Below are 11,230 nucleotides of genomic sequence, written 5' to 3' on the forward strand. Positions count from 1 at the left end.
GTTTGCAACATATTTCCTTCCAAAGTGATTCAAGCTAGGTTTTGGGTGTTCTTCAATAGAAAAGTGAATTGTTAAATCTTGTTTAACAAATTAAGGTATGCCTCTTTTGAACATACTCTTTTGATCGATTTTTTTTATAAACTCTTTGATTTTGATTCGTATGTCTCTTTTGAAAAATCTTATTTTGGAATGCATGACTTCTTTTCTTGAAGGTTCTTTATTGAATAGAAAGGGTGAACTTCTCATACAAAACCCTAATGTATGTCTAAGATTTTAATAATGTTCTTACCCTTATCATTGATAGATTTGACGGGTTAGAATAGAGAAAATGGCATTGAAAGCTCGGTTATGATTTTTGGATATCAAATGATTTGTGGGCTGTTTTGGTATGATTAAATGGATAGAATTAGTTGGATATTGATATAAAATAATTGTTGTGATTGTTGTTGATGTTGTTGTTCTTGAATTTGGAAGTATAAATATTATTCAAGATCCTTTAATGAATGAAAGGAAAAGAAATCTTTTCATGTTCCTTGAACTCTAATTCATGTTTAAATGGTGGTTAATGTGTGTGAGGGGACAAACCCACATTAAACCTAGATTGTAACAAACCCTATATATGTATGTGATATTATGAATGTTTTCCTCTATAAGATATGTTTAATAATGATGGTTAAGGGTTGGTAATGATATTCTCATTGATGATTTAAGACATGGAAATCTTTCGTAAAGAAGTTATACGTTTTCAAACATTGGTCGGAATAACTTATCCTTTCAATATGGCATAATGCTCCGTAATGATAATTTGACTACAAAGATGATTTCTTTTAGACAAGGTCATGCGTGTGTAGGGTCAAGCCCGCATCGAACCTTACACGAACTATACTACTTTGTGAAACTCGCTTTTCCCCATTATTGGATGATTGAACTTAAATCGTCTAAAGGTTAGACCTTCAACTTGTTTTGTTGTAAAATGGGTTTCTTAAACTTGAAATTTGAATAAGATATTTGAATAAGATTCTCAATCGGTGGTAACTTGAAATGCCTCTATTTGGGATGATGACTTGAGAAGTGAGGTTCGGCCCTAAGCCATAATTGATAATTTAGTAATATGACATTATTTGTATTTTTGTTTGTGTTTTTGTAACTGTATGGTAAAGTTGTGTTTGTCCAGAGGACGATTAGCCTCCGTGGTTTCCTAACCAGGAGTATCGATTGATTGATTAGTTTGCCTATGAGTGGCTTGCTTTCTATCTTGTTTCCTGTGAGTGGCTTGTAGTGATATAGAATTCGTAAGTGAAATTCTTGGCATGGTAAATGGTAAAGAGTTAAATTGATATGCCTTTCGTTGATCGATATGTGTAATGAACTTAAATGTTATTGACGGTATGACTGCTTTGAGACAATTGGTGAATCGGCTTCTATGCCATGGACTTTGTTGTTCTGTTTGCCTTGCTATTCGGGAGGAGGAGTAGCCACTATGGATCCTAGTGTATTAATTGCCTTGCCATTCGGGAGGAGGAGTGGCCACTCCCGGGTTCGCTACCTGGGGTGCATTAATGGCCTTGCTATTCGGGAGGAAGAGTAGCCACCGTGAATCTATATTTCGGTGTATTGCGCAGTGTGCCTAGCCATTCGGGAGGATGAGTGGTTACCGGGGATTTCATATCCCGGTGTGTTTATGCCTAGCCATTCGGGAGGATGAGTGGTCACCGAGACTTTATAATTCGGTGTGGTGAGTTGTGACAAGGGAACCCTACGGTCATTCCCTCGATGTGATTGATTCTTGGGCTTGTGTCAGTATGTAAAATATTCGTATATGTGTAATATTCGTAATCTCTCATGGAACCGTTGTTGACAATCATGATCAATTTGAAAGGCATAATTAAAAGTTGTAACTTAACAAAAGACTTCATAATCGATTTTTGATAATTCTTATGGAGATACACATGTTGAATACTTGTTTCTATATTGATTAATGGAATTGTAAACTGTTTAACAAATGATATTGAGAATCACAAAGTGGAATGGCTGTTTTTATGCTATCTTTTTCAGAACTGATTTCTTTATATATATTATTATATTTTATTTTCATAATACTTGTTGTCCCCGAGGCACTCACTGAGTACAAAAGTACTCAGGCATACCATTGTTGTTTTTGATGGTATGTTAGGTAACGAAGAAGAGCAGGTTCGTGATACTTTCGACGCTTAATAGGACTTGCTACTGCTGTGGATTTGGTGAGCCCACATCCTTGTTCGTGGGACACTTTCCGTTTCATTTATTATTCTAGATTTCCGGGCTGCGTCCCGAAGTTTGACGATTGTTATGTCTCTTAGAAGCTCCATAGATAGTTGTCAGAATTGTGGGTAGATTGTCAAAAGTCTCGTACGACTTAATGGGTGTTTGCCACGTTGATGGCCATTGCTTATAAAGACTTCCGCTGATTTAATTCATGTGTTACATTTAATTTATAAATTGTTGGAGGCGAATATTGAACCTGGCGGGTTCAAGTATTATTATTATGTCGTTTAGGTTCTTCCGATGTTGTTCATGACGTCGGATGCCGGTCACGTCTAGGGTGGGTTTTGGGGCGTGACACAAACGCTCGAGAACGTGGTCGCCACTCCGACGCTGGCGCCACACACAGCATAACACCAGAAGGTTTCAAATCTCCGTACATCCCCGAACACAAACATAAGTGAGCGTATCGCATCACTAGCCATATCACAGCATAACTCCAAACGGAACCCGGCCCTATGGCGAGGCCTCGGGAACCGTAACACAGCATACGGCCGAATTATCATAGGGCGCACGAATCATAACCGGCCCGGGAACCGGTGAACGAAGTCAAAATAAGGCACGAGCGGAGTCGTGAGCAAACAAATGCAATTTATTTTTCAAAATAGCCTTTCAAAACTTAATAATCTCATAAGTCATTTCATAAACCAAAATAGTCGAATGATTAGTTCATACGAAAGTTTATCTCACAAATGGTTTCCAAAGTGGTACGTATGGCTCAAACGGAACTTAACATATCATAATAGTCAAAACGTATTTCATAGGGGGAAGTTTCAAAGTCGAAGATCTCTTATCGAACTTTATCCAAAAAGGGAGCCCAATAGGACAAATAGGGCGTCTCGGGGTTAGCGGGCTCACCTCGAGTCAAATTGAGGTGGCGAACATAATTTACGAACATTTAAAGGCTAAAAAATCATACATAATGATTTCAAAGTGACCCGATCACATTTCGATAGGTTTCGAACATTTGGTTGCATTCTAGCCAAAATAGAGCCTTTAGGCTTCAATTGAATTGAATGAATAGTAGTCGTTTTGTAGATCGGGTTTCGAGGAGCGGAAATGCTCTGGAGGTTCCAATATTCACCTAACATACTAAGACATGCCAAACGAAGAAGTGGGAAGATTTACATACCTTATAGACGTCTTATGCTCTCCCCAAAATCAAATCCCGTTTCGTCCAGAATCTGCAAATGGTCAAAGTTACCAATTAGAGATTCTTAGGCTTAAAATTTCCATTAACTTGATTTTTGTCTACCGAAATTTCGGCAGCACTTCCCCTATATATCTAACACCCCCGAGACTTAGCTCGGCTCAATGAACATCAACAACAACAACTCAAACGTCACAAACAACATAAACCACAACTAAATCATTCTAACTTCAATATTCTTCTTTACTATAAAAGTTGGCAACTTTCATTCAAACTTCACAATTCCAAACTTATGTCCTCATTATTGTGTTCATTCAATCATTCAAGATTATTCAATCACATCCCAATTATGTTCCAACATTATACATAGATTCAAGAAGTTCGTCACTTTCCATATTCCTTTCAAAATGTCAACAATTCCGACGAACATACTAACTTGCATCATTTCATTCCGAATTCATTAACAACAACCATAAGTCATATTTAAAGTCTTTAGTATCAAAGTTATACAATGATATACGCAAATATACAAAAGGTATGCACTTTCCCGTAATGATCCGAAATCCTTTTCCAACGCCAATTCAATTCCTTAAACGTCCATTTACGACATAAAGGCCACAACGACACATTGAACAAACTAAACAAGATCAAATTCACTACCCTTCCACACTATCATGGATCACGGCCAAACACACCCCGTATACACACACGCCATTCACAAACACCGCAAAATTCCATAATCTTCATGCCACTTTAATCACTATAACATATATATCCATTCCCTAACATAAAAACATAGAAATCTTACCTTTTTCTTGAAATTCTGACTTGCCGCAAACGCCGCTCTTTCACCAAACTAATTGTATCACGTCGGAGAGCGTCTTGTACTTGTTACAACTACAAGAAGGGCATGATTTTTAGATTAGAAACAAGGCTTTGGAATTTTTTTTTTCTTGAAGAGGGTTCGGCCGAGAGCCTCCCTTGAGGTGTTCTTCAATTATTTTTTTTTGATTGGCTTTTCTTGAAAATTCTAAAGGGGGATATGGATATATACTAGATTAAGGGTCATGTGATAATCACATGACCACTTAAAATGGGGCTTGGGCCAAGCCTTTGGCCGACCACCCCTCCATTTGGGCTTCAAATTTTGTTCTAATTTTTCTTGGCCCAATTCATTAAAAGTCCCGTTTGTAATTCCCGAAACTAATTTCCGAAATTCCAAATTTACCCTCGGCCTTCCCCGATGTCTTAACATTAATGATTTCATAACCAACATAGTCATGTCAACTAGAATCAAAATATTTCCTCATAACACACAAGTCTTAATTATTTCTCGATTTCCAATTATACGAAAACACGGGACATAACAGACTAAGACTAGTTGACATATATAAAGATAATAAGGTAAGAGAAAACAGGCAAACCACGGAGTACAAGTCATGCTTCCAAGAAATCGACTCACATAATCAAGCCTTGATGTAACAACTAGACCCAAGTGAAACAATATCCAAGTATACCAAAAACCAAGTCCCATCAAGACAAATCAACACATAGCCCATATAAAATACAGTCCAAGAATATGACCAACACAGTATCCAAATCATAAGCAACTACGAAGCATAATCAAGCAATGCAATATGAGATATGAATGCAATGCAATGCCTATACTTTTGTACTCTGACAGCGGAATACCTCCACGCCTCGGCAGCACAACCCATGGGGGACTTGTTAAGTCCAAGCAACGTCACTCCGCACACAGCTCAGAGAACCTAATTATTTACAAGTATCGCAATATCGGTGTTCCATATCAGCCCTCAGCACACAACTTAGAGGTGACTTACCATGTTACATAATCATCAATGTTCCTTCTCATTTCCATCAATAGTGCTAGTCACACAACATAATAAGATGATATGAAATGAATATGGAACGATGCAAGTACAAACAATGAATAATATCAAGTTCAAGTTGTGCCACACACAGCGCACCAATATCATCAACAAGTGATCCACACAGTAATCATAATGAATCTCCAATTTCCATAACAATAAGAGCCAACTATCCCAAAATGGCTATACCAGTAATGAGGCGTACACTAAGTACCAACATCAATATCAAGTAATTTCATTCTTCTGATTTACTACCAATTCACAAACAATCCACCAATTTATACACAACGTACCAAATAGGGTCCTATGGAGTGTACAGGCCACTAACCCGATCAAACAAGCCACAAGCAATACAAAATCCTAAGGCAACATCCAACCCAACTTCATTGTAACGACCCAACTCCGTAGGCCGCGACTAGTGTCCGTGCTGGACACCCAAACGTACCCAATAACCCAGACTAGCATATCAGCAGAATATTTTTAAATGTAAAAGTCAATTGGCGTTAGTAATTATCATAAATGAACCGACATAGTACATGGGAGCCGATAAGGCTGTCACAGATCATATCATCCCAAAACATATACAAAACCCACACAAGTATGTCTACAGACCTCTACAGATTATAACAGAATCATAAGACGGGACAGGGCCCCGTCATACCCCTGAATAGCATACATATATACAATAGCAGCAGACTGTACCAACATATAGGCTCTGGACAAAAGAGCACTCCCAAAATAGCAGAATAGATGTCCTAGGCAGGCGGGTCAGCAAATCTGTCGTCTGTACCTGCGCGGCATGAAAACGCAGCCCCCGAAGGAAGGGGTTCAGTACGAAATATGTACTGAGTATGTAAAGCACGGAACGTACTAAACAAAGTCATAATCGGAGCAGAAGATACAGAAAATGAACTGAATATCCAGATTAGCAAAATGCTGATCATATAGAGTAAATAGTATTCGCTGAAAACATATGTCGTACCTGGTCCCATTACGGAACAAGATCATAACCGAAACAGAACTTACAGAGAAGTGAGTGTAACATTCGAAGTATCAAATACATATTTTCAAAACATGAGGAGTGTGTACAGAAACATATACCATATCATATCCGACCCCTGCCAAGGGACTCGGCAAACAGAACGTGGCCACCCCCCCGACGCTGGTGCCACCACACATAAGGAGCAAAATAGGGGATAACCCCGTAACATAACATATCATATCAGATGGCCATATCAGATCATATCATATCAGAATGTGTGTACATGACACAACATACTCCACAACCCATGTACATATATACCTGCCCCCTCACATCGAGGCACGGCGAACAATGCAGTGGAATACGCTTGACAACATATCCTGGCCCAGGCTCAGTGGGGGAAACATTGAGGCATCCACGAATGGAGTAGTGAAAAACTAAATGCAATAAAAATACCATATATTTCCAGAGACTCAATGAGGCATATCGGATGACAAATCAAACCAATGAAATCGGACAGAATCATAGTAAGTGTATGTCGTATGTCATAATGAGTTACGGAAGAATAATCCTTCAGGGATCATTTTCATATTCCAAAATAGTTTACCAGACTCGAGGGAATCATTAAAACAATTTTCCTTAGTAGTTAAAAGGATAGTTAAAACGTTTCATTTTATATTGTTCGAAAATAAGGCAATAGTACACTAAAAGGCAAAGCGGGAATAGTGGGAGACTAAATGAGACACAAAATATCATACCTTTACAGAGATTCAATAAAGTATTTAGAATAAATATCATTGGTAGTTAGAAGAGTAGTTAAGGCGTTTCCTTTAGAACCGCTTGAAATTAAGTTATAACACAAAAAGGGTAAAGTCGGAAATAGTTGGCCCACCTCGGGACAACCGAAGCGGTGGGCTCAAATTACGTATATTAAGCTTATGGAGTCACCTACGGAGGTCCTAGGGACATTTCATAACTTTCTAGACAATTTGCGGAAGTTTACACAATTCTTTAACAAAGCATACTTATAGGGTTCAATTCCAGTGAATGAAAAAGGGACAATTTGAAACGCGGATTCCGAAAGACAGAATATTTCCCGAGGCTCGAATCCGATCCTAGTACATCTAGGACATGCCAAAAGAAGAATTGGGATAGCTTTACCTACCTTTTATGCTTTTTACGCCTTTCCAAGTTCACTTCCCGTTTCGTCCAAAATCTACAAATGGTCACATTTACCAAATGTTAACCCTAAGACTTTAGGACTTAAATATCAAATCAACACTTTTCTACAGAAATTTGGGCAGCATTTCCCCTATACATATAGCATCCCCGAGAATTCAACTCGGCCAAAACAATCAACAACAACCCAATAACAACACTAACAACAACAACAATAACTACAAGACACAATATGGCACAACTAGTTCCCTTTCTAACATAGTGCGATACTTCCATTTCAACTTCAAATTTCCAAACAAATCTCAAGGGTTTCACATTCATCATTAATCAAGATCATCACAATATAATTTGGAAGCATTTCATATCAATTCCACAAAATATTCACAAGATATACACAATATACAAGCTTTCCACCAAAGTCATAATTCCACCAAAACTTCTAATCTTTAACAAACATTTTCATAACATGTTTCTATCTTCCAACTTCATCAACAATCATCATACTTTACACCTTACGACTTCATTTCCACAATATCATAAAATCATATTAGAATGACATAACCTTTTACATTCCATTTCAATGCCAACTTAAATCATATTACCTTCCTTTACATTATAAGGATCACAACAACACAACCAACATATTAAACAAAATTAATTCATTCCCATTCTAATCTCCATATACCACACGACCAATACCTATATTTCCAACTTCAACCAAATTCATTCAACTTTCATTTTCAATATGAATTCCATCATACTCACAACTAGAATACAACATAAATTTAACTCACCATACGTATATAACATACATACACACACGACTACATGCCAACTTACATACCCACTTTGCAAACTTCCATATTTCCATACTTTCTACTCATTTCTACATACTACAACACAAACAAACCTTCATAACATAATAACATGGAATGAATTCTTACCTTTTTCTCCAATCTTCTTCACTTAACCAAAGTGCGGAAACGATGAAACGGATGAACCATCTTCCGAAATAATCATACCACGTTGTAGAGGGTACTTGAATTGGTAGGAATACTACAAGAAAACAATTTTTGGAACAAGATTTAAGGTACTCAATTTCCATGGGTCTTGGCCGAAATGGCCCTTTGTTTTTGTTCTTCATCTTTTGTGTTTCTTGAAAGTTCTAATGGATAAGTGATAATATATGGTCCCTTTCATCTATTTTAACACATGGAAAATTCATTAATTTTTTTGTGGGTTTGGGCCATGGATTTGGCCGGCCACCCTCTTAAACTTGGGCCTCATTTTTTTTTCTTTTCATTTTTCTTGGGCCAAACCGGTTGGTCCCGAGTTGGGCATAGCCCACTGACCTTTCGACCTTAAAACGTCCATATCTCCTTATACCGACTTCACCTAGGAACCCACCACCTATGGTGGGAAAGCTAATTCAATTATCTATAACTTCTATCTCTTGGTATTGTTCCAAATTCCAAACTTATAATACCGTTTTTGCCCCTCCAAGTCAGGTCACCCGGAAACGTTTTCTTAAAAATATTCGTTTGGAGGGCTTCCACTTTGATTTGGCCCAAGGGTCCTTCATGAGTTGTGTTTAACTTTACATATGTGATTCATATAGCTTGTCACATGTTCCAAAAAAAAAAATCTTGACGTGTGGGCCCTACCTCAGCTTACAAATAATCCGACGTTCAAAAATACGGGATATAACATTCATACCCGAAGGTTTACATGAAATCTTTGACAATATCATCTAAATATACGCTTCGCTAGTCGAAGTCTCACCACAGGGGAAAATCGTAACCTACCTGGAAGGCTGAACAACAATATCACCAACAATCACTCCTTAGACTTCCTTTTCCTTTCAGCCTCGACATAAAGAAAAGTCTAACAAATTCGAATCATGGAATTAGAATTAAGAAGAACATCAAGCAAACCCTACTTCTATTCAAGACCCAAATTCCCAACCTATGTAATAGGGTTTATAAACTAAAAAGGTGAAATTTGGAATCTAAAGGTTCCAACATGAAATTAAAGCTCTAGGTGATCAATTCCCATCATTATCAAGCATAGAATAACCAACAATTACTCCAAATTTGGATTATGTAGAAAACCCCCAATTTGGGTACAAACCCTAACCTTAAATTCACCAATTAAGCCTTAGAAATGGAAGATTCAAGTTACAATAGCTAATACCCATCAATATCATGCTAACCCATGCTAAATCCACCAAATAAATAAGGTTTTATCATTAAAAGATCATTAGAGAAGAAACCCACAAAACCCCCTTTTTGCTCTTACCATTTAAGAGAAATCTAGGCATGGATTATTGATTAGGGAAAGCTAATGAATGATTTAGAGACAAAATTGTTACCTTAGAGAAGAAATCAGTGAAAACCCTAGGAAAATGCCTCCTTAAGCCTAAAACATGAGTATAGGAAATGACTTAATGTCAAAAGGTTTTAACATATTAATGTCACGACCCGACTCGGCCCGCAACGAGCACCCGGTGCTAGCCCACCCGGGCACCCTCTTAGCTTACCCTTATGCTTACATCTAGGTGAGCCACATAATTATACATGCATTTCCATTCATTCGTCAACTAGTCCCATTTGGACAACAACACATTTTTATCATCATAGGCATCTATGCCACATCAATGTACATGGGCCAACGTGGCCGACAAAATGATATACAAAACATAGGCCGACAAGGCCAAACACATCTACCCCCCCACACACACATGTCTACGAGCCTCTAAGAGTATAACATATCACATTAGCGGGACAGGACCCCGCTATGCCCATAATTATATACACAAAAGAATGAGTACCCAAAAGATATGGCTCCGAAGGAAATGAAGCTCTCTATGTAATATCCGAATAGGCAGCTATGGATCAAGTCTGTCTCCCTGTGCACCTGCGGGCATGACGCAGCGTCCACAAACAAAAAGACGTCAGTACAAAGAATGTACTGAGTATGTAAAGCATGATCAACATCAATATAGAAGCATCATAGACAATATATGAAGTGGCATAGGAGGGGAGACAATAATATCATCATCATGGCACCTACCTGCCTTTCATAGGAACTCTCCATTTCTCATGCGTATTTCTTAGTAGTGCTCGTACCATACTTGTGCTCGTATTCGTATACATGTCCTTATTCGTATTCATATACCTAGTCTTATCACATTCATATTCATATTTTATACATAGTCATTTCATATACATATAACATTTACATAACATACCCGACCTCATAGGATCGGTGTTTCATACATACTTGGCCAACCAAGGCTCAAGGTTACTCATACCTGGCCCTACCAAGGCTTCAGGGTTATCCGTACCATCTGCAGAGGTGTGCGCGCGTTTCGTAATCGTATACATACTTTATACATATTCATATACATATATCCTACCCGGCGTTTTAAGCTCGGGGTGTCATTATAGCCCTTCATAGGCACATGTAAGTATAATAGCCCGTAGGCACCTTTAGCATCATTATTATTATCATCGTCATCACTATCATCATCATTTTCGCTACATCTATATCTTATGCTTACTCGTCATATGGGGTGCGTAGTACAATCGTAGCATATATCGAGGATCGTGAGCTCATGAGCTCGGAGTGTCAATCATTTGAATACAACATACTCATATAGAGGATTTAAGAGTTTGGCCAAGGAACCATGCCTTATGAAAGAAGGGTTAGCCTTACATACCTTTTCGT

The sequence above is a fragment of the Lycium barbarum genome, chromosome 1 (assembly GCF_019175385.1).
Source record: "Lycium barbarum isolate Lr01 chromosome 1, ASM1917538v2, whole genome shotgun sequence".
NCBI classification, from domain to species: Eukaryota; Viridiplantae; Streptophyta; class Magnoliopsida; order Solanales; family Solanaceae; genus Lycium; species Lycium barbarum.